General features: G+C 39.9%; 1 protein-coding gene across 4 annotated transcripts in view; it reads left to right on the forward strand.

Moving 5' to 3' along the window:
- The window catches only part of HOXC4 (homeobox C4), a 108,218-nt gene that overhangs the window by 76,136 nt on the left and 12,508 nt on the right, over positions 1–19,574 (forward strand). The window contains exons 2-3 of one of the 4 annotated variants that reach the window (XR_012220400.1): positions 16,189–16,375; positions 17,434–17,469. The exons of 1 other annotated variant lie outside the window; for it this stretch is intronic. The gene's annotated coding sequence lies outside the window, so the exon portion shown is untranslated. The remainder of the gene's footprint in view (positions 1–16,188; positions 16,376–17,433; positions 17,470–19,574) is intronic. 2 more of the 4 variants (XR_012220401.1, XR_012220399.1) reach the window with 2 other exon arrangements.

The raw sequence follows: 19,574 nt of genomic DNA on the forward strand, positions 1-19,574 counted from the left end.
TCCACAATCTCTAGGGTGTTTCTTATATAGTCCTGCATATTCTGTCCATACCTTAGCTTAGACTGATACAGCTTTCTCATGAGATAAAACTTATTGATGAGATTTGACCTTTCATGCACTTTCTGTAACTCATCCCACATCTCCTTTGCAGTTGCACATTGAATATATGCACAATCCGATTATCATCTGCACTGAGGGAGATTGTGCTTTGTGCTTTCTGATCCTTCTCTAGCCAATCATCTGGTAATGGATGAGGCACCAGTTCCTGAGTATATTTCCATGTACTTTCTCTTCTGAGCAGCATCTTCACCTTGAATTTCTGGTTAGTGAGGCTTGGCACTGGGAACTTGATAGGTTGCTAGCGGACAACTTCTCTGTTGCTCTGCTGCTTTTGCTTTGGGCTTCTGTTGCTGTGTTACTCTGGTGTTCTGTGTCACTTTCGGTCCATAACCTGTTGGCAGCAGATTAATCAGGATACTCTCCAAGCATGTGACAACAGAGCTTCTTTATTCAAGAACAATCAGGAACAATATATGATAAGCTTAATAGATCAGGAATAAATCATTTGTGTGTCTCTATCTGTTCAGCATCTACAGCAGGCTGCTTTTCTCATACACAGATAGAGGAAAACAGGATATACAGTCACATGCTCTCCTTGTGTGAGCCTCTGGGAGTTTTTTTTAAACTTTATAAACAACATACAAATCTAGCAACTAAACATTTATAGACAGGAATGGAGTTGTTGCACCAAACATATTTCAACACCAGTCCACTAGTTTCTTCTGGCAATACTGTGGATGGCTCACTATTGCTTTCAGTTCAGTACCGTAGCTACTCACAGGATTGATCAGTAGGGGAAGGATTACGATGACAGGGACACTGTCCAACCTTTCACCCGGGAAACAACTCTATGCAATCTTTGTCCTCTGTAACATATTCCAATTTCACACAAAATGATTCCACTCGATCAGTGTTTGAGCACATTGGTTCCATTACATTAAACAGAATATTTGCACATTTTTTTCATAGCCATATCATGCTGATGTTGGCTGCTGTGGACACCATAACAGAAACCACACAGACATCATTGTAAACAATGGGATTCTTCTGGTGCAGTTTACATCCGTTATGTAATGGATTGGTCACCCATGGGTTAGGTGTCATTGAATAGAGCAGAGAAGGAAGGAAGAGTATAATAGAAACATGTCACCACTTCTGTATTTATCATCCACTCCTGATTTGGCTATTAATATAAAAAACTGACCAAATACTGAACGTGTGAATGTGGCCTTAAAAAGTGCCACACATGGGAAAGTCATGTATGATAGAAGGCTTCTGTTGGGCAGGTTAAAGCAAATTCTCCTTCATCAGCAGTTATGAGGAGAGGATCATTACCATGCAGTCTTTCCAGAAGTGGTCATCCCCTTTAATTAGCATAATTTTAGCTGCTTGCAGCCACCACTAGGGCGAGACCAGGAGTTTACTGCTCACTGATTCATTATTGATTTAAACTTATAAATCATACTCAGTGAGCTCATGATGTCTGTGCAGGGATTTGGATCTCTGTATCCCTAAAATAAAGCTCTGACTGGATGTTAAGAAAATAATCAGCACAAGATCCCTCAATAGTAGACATTATGGAAATGAGCATCATGTGCAACACTGACATTAGATGGAGGCAAAGTGGGCAATTGCCAGCACCTCCATCTACAAAAGGGCCACCAGTGACTCCCTACACAACGGCAGGTCTAGTCAGTCTCAGTTTGTGGCTGGCCCTGTTTATACATCTGTAACTGCAGTGGTAATGCCAGTCCTACATTTTCAGAGCAATTTCCAAGGTTAGAAGAGTAGAAGAACCTTTGGTGAAATCATAGTCATGTGACCAAAGATCCTTCACCTTGCGGGAATATGGAGGAGGAGAGAGCCCTTTTGTGCCCTCTATAATCTTCTTGCTTGTTTGTGTTTGTAGAATCAAGTCAGTGTTTCTAACAAACAGTCTGTGAGTTTAGTATGTTGAATCTTTATCTATAGCATGTAATTGTGTATGTGTGTAACATACTATGTCACAGTGTCTAGCATGGAATGTATTTTCTAACATACAGGGTGTGTGACTGCAGCATACAATGTGAGCAAGATAGGGCGTAAGTGTGTAAAATGTAGAGTGTGTGTATGCAACATACAGTGTATATGTCTAACACGTAGTGCATGTAACTTGGAGAAGGTGTGTATGCAGCATACAGTGTATATGTATAAAAAACGAATAAAACATGAATAAAAAACGAATAAAAAACTAATCTGAACTGAGAAAGTAAGTTAGTGTGTATGCACAATGTAAGTGCATATTAACACATGACCATTAACCAGAGAAAACAAAAAGCAAAAAACAAATATCCTGAACTAAAAAGTAAAAAAATAAACTGCAAATAATGCATAAAGGTAATAATAATAATAATAATAATAATAATAATAATAATAATAATAAGGGTATTTAGTAAACATAATTTTGATCAAAATAATGTGCAAGCCATCTCGCCACGTCACGGCAACCCTTGTGGGACAGTCCCTACTCTAGTATTTAAAACTATACAGTGTATATGTGTAGCATGCAGTGTGTGTAACAAGGAGAAAGTGTGTATGCAGCATATAGGAAAAATGATTCAGCTCACCCTTAGTATGACCATTAGTCCTTGAGGCACGGACCACGTCTCTGCCAAAACGATAAACGATGCAATCCAAAAGCAAGAATGTCCAGCTCGAAAGGATAATATCGAAAGGCTTTATTAAACTTGCTAAAACATGACAAGCATCAGGCACCCGACCGGAATGTCCGGAGGAAAGGTTGCTAGTGGAAAGCTGGACGCGTTTTGAACAGGTGTTCTTAGACTCAGACTTAGACTGTATGCAGCATACAGTGTATAAGTGTAGCATGCACTGTGTGTAACCTGTGTAAAGAGGTGCTGCAAACAACTTAAATATAGTTAACTGGGGCTATTCTAATGTTCTAAAATTGGCTTGTGTAAGTGCACCCTTAATGTTTCTGTGTAATGGAGCAATATTTTAGCATTTGGGGACCCACTTTTACCTTTTCCCAGTGCACACTTTGAAATCTGCGCTAATCTTTTTTCCTTCAGAGATATTGTAAACTGATGCAAAATGTGTCAGCACGGGGTTACTCATTCTCTAATAATATTACAGCATCCGATCTGATCCCTCTCATGTGTTAAATAAATTAATACAGAACCGTATTGACCCATGGCTGGGCCCCCAGACTTTCTGGTATTTTGGGCCCCCTCCTCACTTCAGTCTTATAGCCCATTACAGATAACAGTCTGACTCGGACTAGTCCGCAGTACATAGCTTTATATTGTATATAGCCTATAAATAATAACTGGTCCAGTCCTAATGGCCGTACGGTGCAGGTATCAGCACATTAGAATAAAAACAGATGGACCACTAGTCCAAATTATAGATAATACGGCAAAGAATTAGTGGTCTTAGCTTACCGCAGATAAAGCTGCGGAGCAGACATGTTTCATCTGTTTTATCATACAATTAATACTTTATAAACTTTTTTTCTTCATTGTGGTAACTGAAAACATGTTAATAGACGCCATACTTAGCATTGCTTGGTTATATTTGTCCTACTTTAGTTCTTGAGTGTCACTTTAATAAACTGGTCCCTGCGTCTGGTTACCTCTTTTCTACTAACATGTAAAAACAAGTAATAAGTATTTACCCCATTGTGCTGGCCATGTAACGTCCTGTGTGTCCGGAACCATTTTACAAAACTTGATTTTAGAGTTTCAGCTTTGTCATTAATCTAGTGTCTGGTGACAACATTCAATGAGAATTGTGGAGAATTCAGAAAATAAAGTTTTGACATTTCCATGTAATCAGACACTTTGTCCATTTTGGACCATACTTGAATTCTTCTATAGTTGGAAGAGAAATGTTAGGAATTTTAGAATGAGGTTTGGAAATGATGTGGCTTGGAGAAATCTGGAAACCACACGTTTTGATCTCCTAAACATCCATCCATAATCCCCAACAGAAAATAATGAGGTTATATGCTTTATAAGTTTATACTTGATTGTGTTTATGATTGAACATGCCACATAGTAGCTACCTAAATTGGTTGAACTGAGACCAAACTCCAGGATTAGTTGTGGCCGAGTGAAGTTGATGGCAGCCACACATGCCAAACCTAATCATTGCCCTGTATTCATTAAAGATCAAAGTGTCTTTGGTACCATATAAGCACCCCATAAAACTTTTAGGGTCTGTGGATAGAAACCCTAGCTCAGTTTGGTTATTTCCCTTGTGTGAACTCAACCAAGTCCTTGAGCTTCATTCTTTACATGCAATATAATGCTAGAAAAGAATTTAGGTTGTACTAATAATACTGTGCAACTGGAATGAGAAAGACGTATAAATGGAAGGTAAACCCCATAGAACACATGATCGGTTAAAGAAGTTCAATGTTCACTGATTAATCTGCAGCATTGTCTCCTCAGCTGTTGACCAGGAGAGGTCCCACATACTCATCGATGAGCGGAAAGGGCTTTGTGTGCCTTAGTTCTACTGCAGACAAGGTACATCAGGGAGGATTCTGCTGTAGCCAGTTGTCTCACAGCCACACTAAGGAAAGTCAGGAAGAGGGTGGAGATGGCTGAGCTCCTGAGATACAGAAGTGATCCTTATATTTCTTAGTTTTAATTGGAATATAAGACAAAATAGGACCAAAGAAAAGGAGGAGATTAAGGGAGGATGTGGTGGGATATTTTTGTGTGCATATTTAATGTTAAGGGATACTTTTATGGAAGCTTTCAACATTCTTGCCAACCTACCTACTCTTTACAGATGAGCTGATCCTCAATAATCTAATGATACAGTTATTTTTCTTTCTTCAGTTCATATGTGCTAATCATTCTAGCACGTTCTGGGCAGACACTGATACAACAAGGCATTTGTGGCGAATGAGCTCTGAAGCCAGCAGAAATATGGATGTAGTTCTGGACTGTAGTGCAAAGCCCGTATTCAATGGTTAATGCTATGTGTTTAATTCTGTGTAAGCTGTACAATGGAGCATGCATGTTCCAAAATCAGGTCTGGTCAATTAGAAATTTTCTAAAAATTTTTGATATATTTGAAGTATAATTATGATGTCAAAAATATAAATTCACTTCATGTAATAGATTGGATGCTGTTATTGTGAAGAATGTGGACAGGTCCATTGGAGGCATTTACAGTATCTGTGAACGTGATCACATTTTATTTAAGTCCACGTTGACGAGGGTCTGAGAATCCAACCTGAGTACATGACTTTAGGACACTGTGTTTAGTGTAATCCTCATTATTTGTTTTAGTGTAAGCCTCATTTATTCACTCGGTAATAATACCCAACTGAAGTGTTAAAGGAAATCTGTCACCAGGTTTTTGCTATTTAGTCTGAGAGCAGCATAATGTAGTGGTGGAGAACCTGACTCTAGGGATGTGTTTCTTGCTCAGCAGCTTGCTGTAGTTTCACTATATTCAGTGTTTTGTCAGCAGGAGATTATCACTACAGGATTAGGTCTCAGATGCAGACCAGACAGGCTAATCTGGGTAACCACGCCCCTACCACTGATTGGCAGCTTGCTGACAATGTACAGTGTGCACAGGAAGTTGCAAATCAGAAGTGTCAGCAGAGTTATACACAGGAAGCTGTCAATCAGCGGTGTGGGTGGGGTTATGCACAGGAATCTGCCAAATAGCGGTGTGGGAGGGGTTATACACAGGAAGCTGTCAATCAGCAGTGTGGGTGGGGTTATGCACAGGAATCTGCCAAATAGCGGTGTGGGTGGGGTTATACACAGGAATCTGTCAATCCACGGTGTGGGTGGGGTTCTACACTGGAAGCTGTCAATCCGTGGTGTGGGCAGGGTTATACATAGCCCAGCATTCTGACTACTGCTACATCTACAGCAGGGTAAACAGGAATGTATCAAAACTGCACCAAGCAGTCCAATAAGTGATACATTGCTGGAATCAGGGTCTCTGCCTCTACATTATGCAGCTCTCAGATTCCATAGCAAAAACCTGCTGACAGATTCTCTTTAAAACGCAGATTTTTCTTCATATGGCACCATGAGCACTTAAAAGCAGTAATATACAGTGTATCACATGAGGGTTATCATTAACATCGCTAATAATCTGCGACATGACATCATGTTCTGTATGATAATTTCTCCAGTGTGGACTTTTTTCCATTGTGAAAATGGAAATAAAGCTGGTAACCATGCCAGACACACACAGAGAAGCCTTCATTTGTAGAGATAGTCCGTGACATTAACAGAATACAGTAAAGCTCCTATGCATGCTCCATTAATATTTTACTTCTATTGCTTTCCAGTGTGCAAATGTGGTTTTGATTTAGTCCAAGCTGCCGAGCAATGAAAACCTAATATATTAGCAATTATGTAATACGAATAGCGCAGATATATAGTGGCATTATAGTAATACATTTTTTTCCATGTGAATTGCAGTTTGCAATAACTAAAAACCCCAAGAGCGTCCCTTACCCATCAGAAAAACTGCTTCGAGGCTCATGAGGTCAACTTTTTGTTTTCATGCCCAGAACGACGTTTTAGTTTTGTAATTTGCCCACGTTCAGGTCCCAGAAAAATCACTAAGAATAAATGGTTGAATAACATTTTCTAAACTGTACAGAAAATGGCATCTAAGCTGCATCTACAGGACAGCAGCTGCTCGCTTCTGTGTCTTGTGGCTTTGGTCTGACATGTTTCTCGCTAGCCTGGCCGACTTCATTGAACATAATGGCCTGGCATCTGGGCTCTTAGGTACCAGCAGCGATTCACAGAAACTGACATCAAATATGAGCTTCTCTTCTGACTTCTTCCATCCTCTAGTTCTCATTTTTTATATGTTTAGCTGTTTGTGTCCATTTGGGCCTCATTTATTTAAAAAAGTAACCGCCATCTTAATTTTTTGTTTCATAAATCAATAGTACAAATGAAAAGAAGTAACTTTGTCATAAATCTTACCAGGGAAATCTGCTTCTTTCTCCCCCAGAATTGATTAGTCATTATCAAAATTCTCAATTCTGAGGTAAAATCTGTATTCCTGTATTCAGCGAAGACAGACTTCCCCAATACTGAGATTGAAGATGGCGGTTGCTACTGATAAGATATGACAAAACATTTATTAACCCTTCAGGTGCTTCACATGATTTTTTATAATGTGGAAGGCAAAAATGAACACTTACGGTAACTTTTTTTCACCAAAAAATTACTTTAGACACAAATGTTTTTATTTTCGCAAAGGTAATGGAAGAAATGGCATCATACAATTTGTTGTGTAATTTCTCCTGAGTACGCCGATACCACATATGTGGGGGAAAACTACTGTTTGGGCGCATGGCAGGGCTCAGAAGGGAAGGAGCGCCATTTGAATACAAAATTTGCTATAACAATTAGGAGACGCCATGGCACATTTAGAGAGTCCCTGATGTGGAAACCCCCTGAAAAGTGACACACCATTTTGGAAACTAGACTCCTCAGGGAACTTATCTAGATGTGTGTTGAGCACTTTGAACACACAGGAGAAAATGGACCCCAAAATTTGTTGTGCAATTTCTCCTGAGTATGCAGATACCCTGTATGTGGTGAAAAACTAATGTTTGGGTACACGGGGCTCAGAAAGAAAGGAGTGGTGTTTTGTAACATAGATTTTAGTGGAATAGACTGCAGGTGTCATGTTTGGAGAGCCCCTGATATACCTAAACAGTGGAAACCCCACACAAGTGAACCCATTTTGAAAACTAGACCCCTCATAGAATGTATCTAGATGTGTGGTGAGCACCTTTAACCCCTAGATGCTTCACAGAAGTTTATAATGTAGAGTTGTGAAAATAAAAAAAAATTTTTTTCCCACAATAATGTTATTCTAGCCCCATTTTTTTATTTTTACCAGGGAAGTAGGAGAAGATGGACCTCAAAATTTGTTGTGCAATCTCTCCTGAGTATGCCGATAACCCATACGTAGTCGAAGGGAAGACGTGTAATTTTGGAGTTAAGATGTTGATGGACAGGTTTAAGGGTGCCATGTCACATTGGCAGGGCCCTTGAGGTTCCAGAACAGCAGAATCCCCCATAAAATGCACCATTTTACAGACTACACCTCTATATAAATTGATCTAGGGGTGCAGTGATCATATTGACACCACAGGTCAGAATTTTATTCCATTGGGCAGTGAAGAACAAATTAATTGAATTTTTGCCACCAAAAGTTTGTTTTAGTCCCAGATTTTACATTTTCACACTGGGAAATGGGTAAAAATTGCACCAAAATGTGTCCCACAATTTCAGCTGAATGTAGAAATACCCCGTATGTGGCTATACAGTACTACTTAGCCACATATAGCGAGACTTGGGATGGACGGAGCACTATTTGTCTCCTGGGGCACAGATTTTTCTAGAATAGCTTGTGGACTCCATATACAGAGCCCCTACATGCTAGAAAAGCATAGTACCCCCTCAAGTGACACCATTTTGGAAAGTATACCCCTTTGGGAATTTATTTACTGGTGTAGTGACGATTTTGATTCCATTTCTGCTTTCCAGAAACAGGCAGCAGTTAATGTTGCCAAGTGAAAATTGCAAAATGTAGTTGTAGTGACCAGTATGCTGTAGTGACCAGTATGTTATGGCCAGCTCATGCTTCTGGAGACACGCACCTGTAAATTCAACGGGCTCTCATCACCACAGAAATGCCAAACATGTGGATGCTAAATGTGGTTTAGGCACACTGTGGAGCTCAGAAGGGAAGGGGGCATTTGGATTTGGGAGTGCAGAATTTGCTGAATTTCTTTTTGGGGGCCGAGGAGCCATTTTGCTTTTCCAGAGCCTTTGTGCTACCAGTAATATGGAAGCCCCCTTTATTTCCATAGACAGATGACAGACCTGAGTGGGGACTTGTTTTTTTCGTGGCTTGAGTTGAAGCTTTTGTTGGGAGCATTTTACATAATGTTTGGGATCACATTTATCCTGTGCTGTATGCTGAGCACTTAATTTGGAGTTTCCATCTAAATCTCTACATGACATGATTCAGATGAAACACCCAAGGATCCATTCACTATAATGAGGCAACAGAGTTACTCTGGACTCCATCTAGCATCTGTTCAGCGATGTCCTTTTTTTCTGATGTGTATAAAACTGTGGTGCCATGGACAGCGTTTTTATGGAATCCTAAAAAGACGGACACTGCCGGATCCCAGGTCAGACGGCGTCCACAGTGCCTCCCCATCTGTCTCATTATAGGGAATCTTCCGCTGGAGGTTCCATCTGAATCACATATTTCAGAGATTTACATGCAGAGCGCAGGATAAATGTGCACCGACCCTTACTGTGATCTTTGGGAGGCAGAATGAACAAATCAACAGCAGGTGAAGAACTGGTTTTATTTATTTTTTACGCCATTCCTCATGCGGTATAAGTGATTAGATAACTTTATTCTTTGGGTCGGTGCGATAACAGCTACAGTATATCAGTTTTATATTGGGGTTTTCTGTTTGGCGCCTTTCACACACTAAATGAGCCTTTTTTTTACAAAAGCTAAGTATTTGCACCGCCATATTTTCAGAGCTATAATTTTTCCATATTTCGGTGACACAGTCATTTGAGGGCTTTTTTTGGCAGGAAGAGTTGACATTTTATTGGTATCATTTTTGGTCACACGACTTTTTTTTATCGCTTTCTATTCCAATTCTTGGGAGTCTGAATTAACTAAAACAGCAATTGGAATTGCTTTTTTTATGTTGTTCTGCGTGTGGTAAAATCGACAAGGCAGCTTTATTCTTTGGATCAGTATGATTACAACGATACCCCATTTTCATTGTTTTTCATGCTTTGGCGCTTTTACACAATACAAACTAATTATTTTTGCATCACTTTATTATGTGAGCTATAACTTTTGTATTTTTCCGTTAATGGAGCAATATAGTGGCTTGCTTTTTGCAGGTCAAGATGATGTTTTCAGCGATACCGTTATTATTTGCATTTATCTTTTTTATCACGTTTTATTCCACTTTTCATTCGGCAGTTTGATGATAAAGCATTGTTTTTTGACCTGTGTTTTATTTTTGTGGTGTTCACTAACGGGGTTAACTAGTGGGACAGTTTCATAGGTCGGGTCATTGCAGACGCAGCGATATCAAATATGTGTACTTTTTTGTTTATTGTTTTTTTCCATAAAAATATTTATTTTTGGATACAATTTTTTACTTTTATTATTTTGTGATTTTTTTTATATATATTTTTTCAATTTTATTTTATTTTTACATTTTTTTTTTAACTGTGTACCATTATGAGACTTTCACTTTTTGCAGTCTGATCGCTTGTAAAGCATAGCAATGCAAGCGCTTTGCTATGCTTTACAAACTGTCAGCGCTGCACTGACAGACAAACTTGCTACATCATGCTCTGAGCATGTTGTAGCAAGTTTCCTAGCTCTGGTGACCCGGATGTCGCCATGACTACTTCGGGTCTCCATGGCAACAATCGTCTCTTGCGATGATGTCGTGGGGGCGTCAATCTAAGAGCAGGGGAGCTCCCTCCCTCTGCTTGCCTGCTAAATACTGCAATCAATATCAATCACAGTATTTAGAGGGTTAAGAGTGCCTGATTCTGACAGCTGACACCTGGTGGCGATCGCACGCACACAGCCACTGTGCGCGGAAGATCGCCATGACGTATCCAGCTGACAATGGCGTATGGATGCGTCCAATGTCGAGAAGTGGTTAAACTGTGTAAAGAGAAAGAATGTCTGTTGTCCACAGAAACCAATCATGATGCAGCGTTCATTTCTTAACATGGTCTGGTAAAATGGAAGCAGTGCTTTGATTGGTTGCTATGGAAAACATAGATATATGTTGTATAGATCTGTCCTGTTTGTATTTGATACTTTGATTAATCCTGTGTGGACTGGTAAATGTTTTTTCCCATTGTATATTCACCTTTAAGCACTATTTCAGTTGACATTTACACTAAGCCAATCTGATCCTCAAGTCCAGGGGCTGACTGTATTTGCTTTGAACCATAGGATATGGGCCATGATCAAAGTCTATCTAGGACAGGTCAAAATATTGGCCATTCTTGCTATTTCTTTCCATATGCTGGCTAAACAATTCATCTTTAAATTGCAGAAGTGAGTGAATAATCTAGACTTGCATTCAAAATTGCACTCTTTTTTGCACTATTGTTGGGAGGGACATCCCCTCCTGTCTTCTGGTCTATGAGTTGTGACCAGAAATTTAGACATTTTGATTAGACACTAATGTAAGCTGTTACTCAGGATCCAGTTATGGGTGCCAGAGTGGCAAAAAAAGTATACAAATTGGCCATCAATTGTGTCTGGTTCCGAGAGGTGTCCAGTGTCTACCCACAACTGGACAGATGTTCCTGATACATGGGACGCCAAGCCTAAAGTGGTAAAACAACCAGAAAAATGTATATGTAAAAAATACAGATGATCAAATCATTTTCCATTTACATTAACCAGGTTCTATGAACTTTTCTCAAAAATTTGATTTCCAGTGAATAAAATAGAATAACATAGTAATGTCAAACCTGGTAGTAACCTATGGCCCATTTAATAACACAGCTGAGCTCACTGACAAGTGAGTGGTTTTCTTGTGTAAATCATCCAAAAATTATCCATTTTGATCATTTGTGATTGGAGAGGCCGTTCTGTACAGAACACTGACTGATTGTGTCAGTGACAGAGGTAACATCATCCTGCTGTGACTGAGAGAAGTGATGTGCCACATATTCCATAATGCCCTGTGCTTTCTCCCAACTAATAAGCTTGCCGGAAACAAAGGAGGCCAATCATCAACTGCGTTTGGTAGTATTACTGACCAGAAAGCATCAGATGCCAGTGGTCGTGGAGCTTCTGCTATCATGTATTCTTAGCCAGGGTATGGTTTGTTTTTTCCTATTTTTTTTTTATTTTACATTCACCATTCAATGCCATTGCCACTTTTTCTTTTACCATACATTTTGTACAATGCTACAATTAAAGCACCACTCCAGTGGGTTTTTTTATTGCACCGCTGGAATGGTGCTCTAACTGTAATTCTCCTGCCCCCTGTCTCATACTCACCTGCCACTGCCTTCATCATTTTCCATCTTTGGTCCTATCAGTCTCTGGCGTAAAGTGCTCTGCCGGTAGCTCCAGTGGTTCATGGAGCGGCGCGGAGGTCACTTTTCAATACAAGTCTATGAGTGCCTCATTCTGGCTCCCATTGACTTGTATTGAAAGCTTGTGATGTAGCTTTTGACTTCTAGACAGCCAGATGCTGCTCTCACAAGATGGCGCCGTGGGACCGAAGTGGTGACGAAAAACAGTGCGGACGCTGGAGGGTAAGTATATGACCGGGGGCAGGGGATTTAGGTTTAAAGCATCACTCCAAGGCTGAAAAACAAAAACCCTGGTGTGGTGCTTTACCATATGACAATTTTTTCAACCCTAATTATCCAACACTTGCGCAAAAAGGACATCAAAAGAAATGCTAGGTATGAACAGTAAAATGTCTTTAATATATATATATATTTTTTTTTTGCATTTTTAGAAAGCATTCATTCTCCCCTTCACAAAAACATTTGCTTAAAAAAATGCAAAAACTCAATACAGTTGCTTGTGACAAGCATGCACACGTCTGACACTGATTTCACATTTTTTTCTGTAAAAAAAGTATTTTGCTCTCTTGCTTCTACTTTCTAGTGCATTATGAATGAAAATAAAAGTGTAATTGTAATTCATATGCAGCAGGACTGATGCTAGCTATACCATATCACTGATCAATTACAATGGCATTGCTGCTTGTCCCCCTCCTATCTCCCTCCCTATCAATAGGATATCTGTCTTGCTCACAGATTACTACACTCATCTTCTTCGTTGCTGCAGTTGTAAAACCCAGTACTGTCTAGTGTAATTGTCCGTTGCTTGACAGCTATGTTTTGAATTTTTCCTATCCCCTTTCCTGAGCTGTAACCTTTGATGTCTTCTCCACAAATCACCCTAAAAGTATTGCTGCACTCCCTGCCTCAGCTTTTATATAGGCTATCATAGTCCATCATGAATGGCAGCACTTTACCATGTGATGTGATAGCTACAAGGCATTATGGGGAAGCCAGTCCAGTAGCGCCTACAGTCATTTGGGCCTTCTGTGACTGATGCAGTCTTCTGCAATGTGAAAAAGCAGCCTGTATTTTTTGGGGGCCAATTTGTGCAAGACGAATTGCAAATTGTTCACATTGAATCTGATTCACATTGAATCGGTTAATAATAATAATAATTTTATTTCTATAGCGCCAACATATTCCGCAGCACTTTACATTATAGAGGGGACTTCTACAGACAATAGACATTTAGACATTACAGCATACCAATAAACACATAGATCAAAACAGATACCAATAGGGATGAGGGTCCTGCTCGCAAGCTTACAATCTATAAGGAAAAGGGGAGACACGAAAGGTGGATGGTAACAATTGCTTTCATTGTTCGGCCCAGCCATAGTGTAAGAATCGAGTGTTCCTGTTGCTGCATGAACCAGTTAACTGTCTAAATATGTAACAGTACAGACACAGAGGGCTATTAAATGCATAAAGCATGTGAGAACATGATGCGAGGAACCAGGTTATGGTAAAAAAAAATTTGAGTGAGCCACACAGGGATATTTAGGTTAATGTGTTGAGGCGATAGACCAGTCTGAACAAATGCGTTTACAGGGCACACTTAAGACTGTGGGGATTGGGGATTAATCATATTAACCTGGGTAGTGCATTCTAATGAATTGGCACAGCACTTGAAAAGACTTGGAGACGGGAGTGGGAGGTTCTGATTATTGAGGATGTTAACCTCAGGTCATCAGCAGAACGGAGGGCACGGGTAGGGTGGTAATCTGAGACGACAGAGGAGATGTAGGGTGGTGCTGAACCGTGGAGTGCTTTGTGGGTGAGGATAATAAGTTTATACTGAATCCTGGAGTGGATGAGTAGCCAGTGTAATGACTGGCACAAGGTAGAGGCATCGGTATAATGACTGGTGAGGAATCGGTTTGATCATCCCAAGTAAAAACTGTTATTCCATATATTGGCTCCTGCTCTGCTACACTCTGGTCGTCCATGGGATACATAGACAACCATTCATCTAAATGGTTGCCATGTAATGACCCATTTTCCATGAATTTCAGATGGCATCTTCTCTTTTGCATAGATTACTAAAATGTTTTATGTACAATACACACAAGCAGAGTGTAGAAATATTCTTAAGCGTTGTTTCCATTTTTCAGTCAAACTGTTTTTTATTCCTGACAGTGTGCTGCAAAAAATGCCGTAGGGAAACTAATGTGGGAACTGATCCCATAATTGTCTACACGATCACTCCCATTCATCGAGGGCATACTGATGCCAACGATAAATGGAAACCTAGCCTTACATATGTTCTTGGAAAAGCTTAGGGCCAGCCAATATAGCCACTATTAAAATCTTTTATATGGTTCGTCATTCAGGTTTTACAGGTTCTCTCATGACAAATTTCTCTAGCTGAACAGAGTCAGGACCTGAGGAAATCTACTTGGTAGCCCTTTGTGACCTATGCTAGTGGACATATTAGTTGACACCTATCTTTTCCAGGTTTGTAACCTTTTTTTGATGTGTTTGGGAAGAAATGTTCTATAATGAGATAAGTGCTGGTAATAAATATTTAACATGTTTAAGGCTACAAAGCTTGTTAATCCAATGTTTCCAGAAGAACTGGTTCTGCCCCAAAACTCTAGTGAGGGAGAGAGATCAAGCAGGAATTGTGCATAATAGACTGTAGGGAATTCATGGATCATATGACTGTGCTCTACAGATAGTAGAGAGTGGGAACTGCAGCTGCCAACAAGGGGGTTGCAGTGTAATAAGGGGTTGTGCTGGTAAATTAACCCCAGAAGTGATACAGTGATCACAGTGTGAACATACACCAAGCTTGTAAATACCACCCTGATGGGCCACATCCATAAACACTGCACTGCTTAGTTCTGCCTTGTCTCTCCAGTGCTGTATGTGACATTACTGAGACTACCTGCAATAAAATACAAAGGCTGCTGATATTTAAGCACAACTCTGCGACCCCACTCTGTTCTGTTTGTTTAATGTACCTATTAAATAGGCCCATCATCCCACAATTACACCATCTAATTAGAGACAATGGCATTTTGTTGGTGGCTTAGGCTGGGAGACGATGGAAAAGTCAAAACAACTTCAGGAACAAATGAATTGGCAATTACAGTTATAGTTCCCATTGGTGGAAATGTCTGGCGTTAAGAGCTGCTTTAATATCATATTTTAAGCAAATAAATAGGCACAAACATTATGACAGAAGAACTAACAATAATATCTAGCTACATACATAAATTACAAGAATAGCTCTAACCTGTAGCGAATACCTGTAAGACATCGTATCCTATCAAACTGGCATGCTGGGACTTGTAGTACACTACAGGCTGTCTAGCAATGCACAAATGTTGTCTGATCACCATCATGATGTTGAGAAATCACATGACCTAATATCCTATACTAAAAGTTGCATGAATATGATAAAGAGACCATAATTATGTTGACAGATTGCAAATTTCATCAGGGGGACCTGGAGATATTTTACAAACCATTTCCATAGCTGTATACATAGTTTAAGGTGGAGAGAGTTACCTGTATTTTACCTTTCCTACATGCCCATTCACACTGATGCATTTACTCTTCTCCATCTCTCCAAGCGTTAAACACCATAGCAATGGGTTATATTTGTTTTACTGCTCCCATCGATTAAGAGACTTTCACAAAATCAACAAAATTTTACTTTTTTGTACTTTTTTTGTTGTAGTTAATGTATGTGTACAAGTCTTGTTATTTTAATAACAATCATAATAACAATAATAATAATAATAATAATAATATTTACTCCTTGCTTTTGGATCCTGAATTGATATATTTCCAGAACATTTTACTCATGTAAATAAACATATCACATGCATTATGCTTTTATTATATACATTATAAAAACTTATATTTTTTAATTAAAAAAAGTAAAGTTGAGTTTCTCTTAACAATTAGTTTGTAAAAGATGCACCTTATTTTACACTAGGTTTTGATGGATGCTATAACATTTCCATTTCTATGGAACTGATTGAGATTTTGTCAAGTTCTGAGAAGATTTTAGGATGGTACTTTAATATCAGAGGTTTAAATTCCCAGCAGCCATCAGATGCCAATGTGTCCAACACATATCAGCAACTTGGCGACAGAAAGGCATCAGAACAAGGTGCTTTTCAGTAAGTCTTTATTGTGTGTCATAGATAAACCTCATGCTAAATACAGTGGTAACATTACATAATAATATCTGAGTTATATAGAAAAATGACAGCCAGAATCCAGAGAAGGAAATGTTGTTACAGAGGATAAAAATGATGGGTCTGCTTGGCATCAGGAGAGGTCATTGAAACCTTAAGGGGATAACACGGTTATTAAGTTAAACAAAATCAATTTTAATCGGCTATTCCTTTTCTAATGGAGAATTTCCATTTGTAAATTCTATCAATGCAATTCATTTCGGCAAGGCTCAGAGGTGCAATACAAGAGAGAAATAGAACGATCTTCCTATAAAATTGGGGATAGTTTTAGAATGGTGCATAACCATTTAAATGCCATTCTCCCTATTAATTTCATGGTTTCTTACCTTCTTTCCCTTTCTTTCCTTCCTTCTCTTTCTTTCTTTTTTCTTTCCTACTCTCTTCCTTTCTTTTCTTTCATTCTTTCCTACTCCCTTCCTTACTTTCTCCTTTCTTCCTTTCTTTCTCTTTCATTCTTTCTCACTTCGTTCTCCTTCCTTGCTTTTTTCTTTCTTTCTTTCTTACTCCATTCCTTTCCTCTTTCTTTCTTTCTTTCTTCCTTTCTTTCTTCCTTTCTTTCTTTCTTTCTTTCTTTCTTTCTTTCTTTCTTTCTTTCTTTCTCCATTACTTATTTCTTTCTCCGTCCCTTCCCCTTCCCCCTTTCCTTTCTTGCTTTCTTTTTTCTTTCCCAAACCCCTCCATTTTTTCTTTCTTTTCTCTCTCTTTCTTTTCTCTCTCTTTCTTTCCTACTCCATTTCTTTCTTCTTCATTTTTTCTCTTTCTTTCTTTCTTTCTTTCTTTCTTTTTTTCCTACTCTATTCCTTTCTTCATTTTTCTTTCCTTCTTCCTTTCCTTCCTTCTCTCTCCCCTTTATTTCTCCCTTTCTTTAATTTTTAAATATACATAATATCGTCTTCTACTAAGTGAAACTCGATAGTTGATCAGCTGTCCATGCACGAATTACAGTATTTTTACATTTATATCCCTCCTTTCCTCCACAGGTTCCTATGCACAGGTTCCAATACTCACTTCACTAGGTAAGACCATTGGATCTTAGGGAATAAGATGAGAGGACAATAATGAATATCACTGTAAACCAAGGTTTCTGGTGGCCATTTAAAGTCCATCCGGCAGCTGAAGTGTTAAGCAGGGATGGCAGCATTTTATTGCACGCAGATTTTCCAGTTGGGAGGACATAGAAGGGGCCATAAACGCTGGTAGGTGTTCTGCCCGGGCAGCTCTAATCACAGGAAGCAGGGATGAGTCTCTGTACTCTGAAAATTGCACTGATCTGCCATTGAGCTGTTACACAATTCCCAGAGGTGCCTCAAAAACAAGAATAAAAAACAAACAAAAGAGGATCCAAACATGTGTTAAAATACGACTACTGCTTCCTACAAGCACACAGGAGTGTGACCTGGACATCTAAACTAATACAAGAAGAGAACAGATCTATAGCACATAAGCTAGTACCAAATAACAGTGAACAACAAATACTACAACAGATAATTGTACCATAAATTCAGTTAATACAGAATATAAGTCATCACTGGTATCAAAGAGAAATTAGAAAAAAACAACAGTTAAAATGAGAGAAAAAGGTACATAAGTGCATTAAAACTACATCTGCCTACAAGTATACAGTATACACTGTGCAACACACACACATGAGCACACTGACACACACACATGAGCACACTGACACACATGAGCACACTGACACACACACATGAGCACACTGACACACATACATGAGCACACTGACACACATGAGCACACTGACACACACACATGAGCACACTGACACACACACGAGCACAATGACACACACACATGAGCACACTGACACACACATGAGCACACTGACACACACACACACGAGCACACTGACACACACATGAGCACACTGACACACATGAGCACACTGACACACACACGAGCACAATGACACACACACGAGCACAATGACACACACACGAGCACCATGACACACACGAGCACAATGACACACACATGAGCACACTGACACACACACGAGCACAATGACACATACACGAGCACAATGACACACACACATGAGCACACTGACACACACATGAGCACACTGACACACACACAAGCACACTGACACACACACGAGCACAATGACACACACACATGAGCACACTGACACACACATGAGCACACTGACACACACACGAGCACAATGACACACACACACATGAGCACAATGACACACACACGAGCACACTGACACACACACGAGCACACTGACACACACGAGCACAATGACACACACACACATGAGCACAATGACACACACACGAGCACACTGACACACACACGAGCACACTGACACACACATGAGCACAATGACACACACACGAGCACACTGACACACACACGAGCACACTGAAACACATGAGCACACTGACACACACACATGAGCACACTGACACAAACATGAGCACACTGACACACACATGAGCACACTGACACACACACGAGCACAATGACACACACATGAGCACAATGACACATACACACACATGAGCACAATGACACACACACGAGCACAATGACACACACACGAGCACACTGACACACACACATGAGCACACTGACACACACATGAGCACACTGACACACACACGAGCACAATGACACACACATGAGCACAATGACACATACACACACATGAGCACAATGACACACACACGAGCACAATGACACACACACGAGCACACTGACACACAAACATGAGCACACTGACACACACATGAGCACACTGACACACACACACATGAGCACACTGACACACACATGAGCACACTGACACACACATGAGCACACTGACACACACATGAGCACACTGACACACACACACATGAGCACACTGACACACACATGAGCACACTGACACACACACACGAGCACACTGACACACACATGAGCACACTGACACACACATGAGCACACTGACACACACATGAGCACACTGACACACACATGAGCACACTGACACACACACACATGAGCACACTGACACACACATGAGCACACTGACACACACATGAGCACACTGACACACACATGAGCACACTGACACACACATGAGCACACTGACACACACACACATGAG

Source organism: Dendrobates tinctorius, unplaced genomic scaffold, assembly GCF_039654945.1.
Source record: "Dendrobates tinctorius isolate UK_male_01 unplaced genomic scaffold, ASM3965494v1 ptg000145l, whole genome shotgun sequence".
Classification (NCBI taxonomy): Eukaryota; Metazoa; Chordata; class Amphibia; order Anura; family Dendrobatidae; genus Dendrobates; species Dendrobates tinctorius.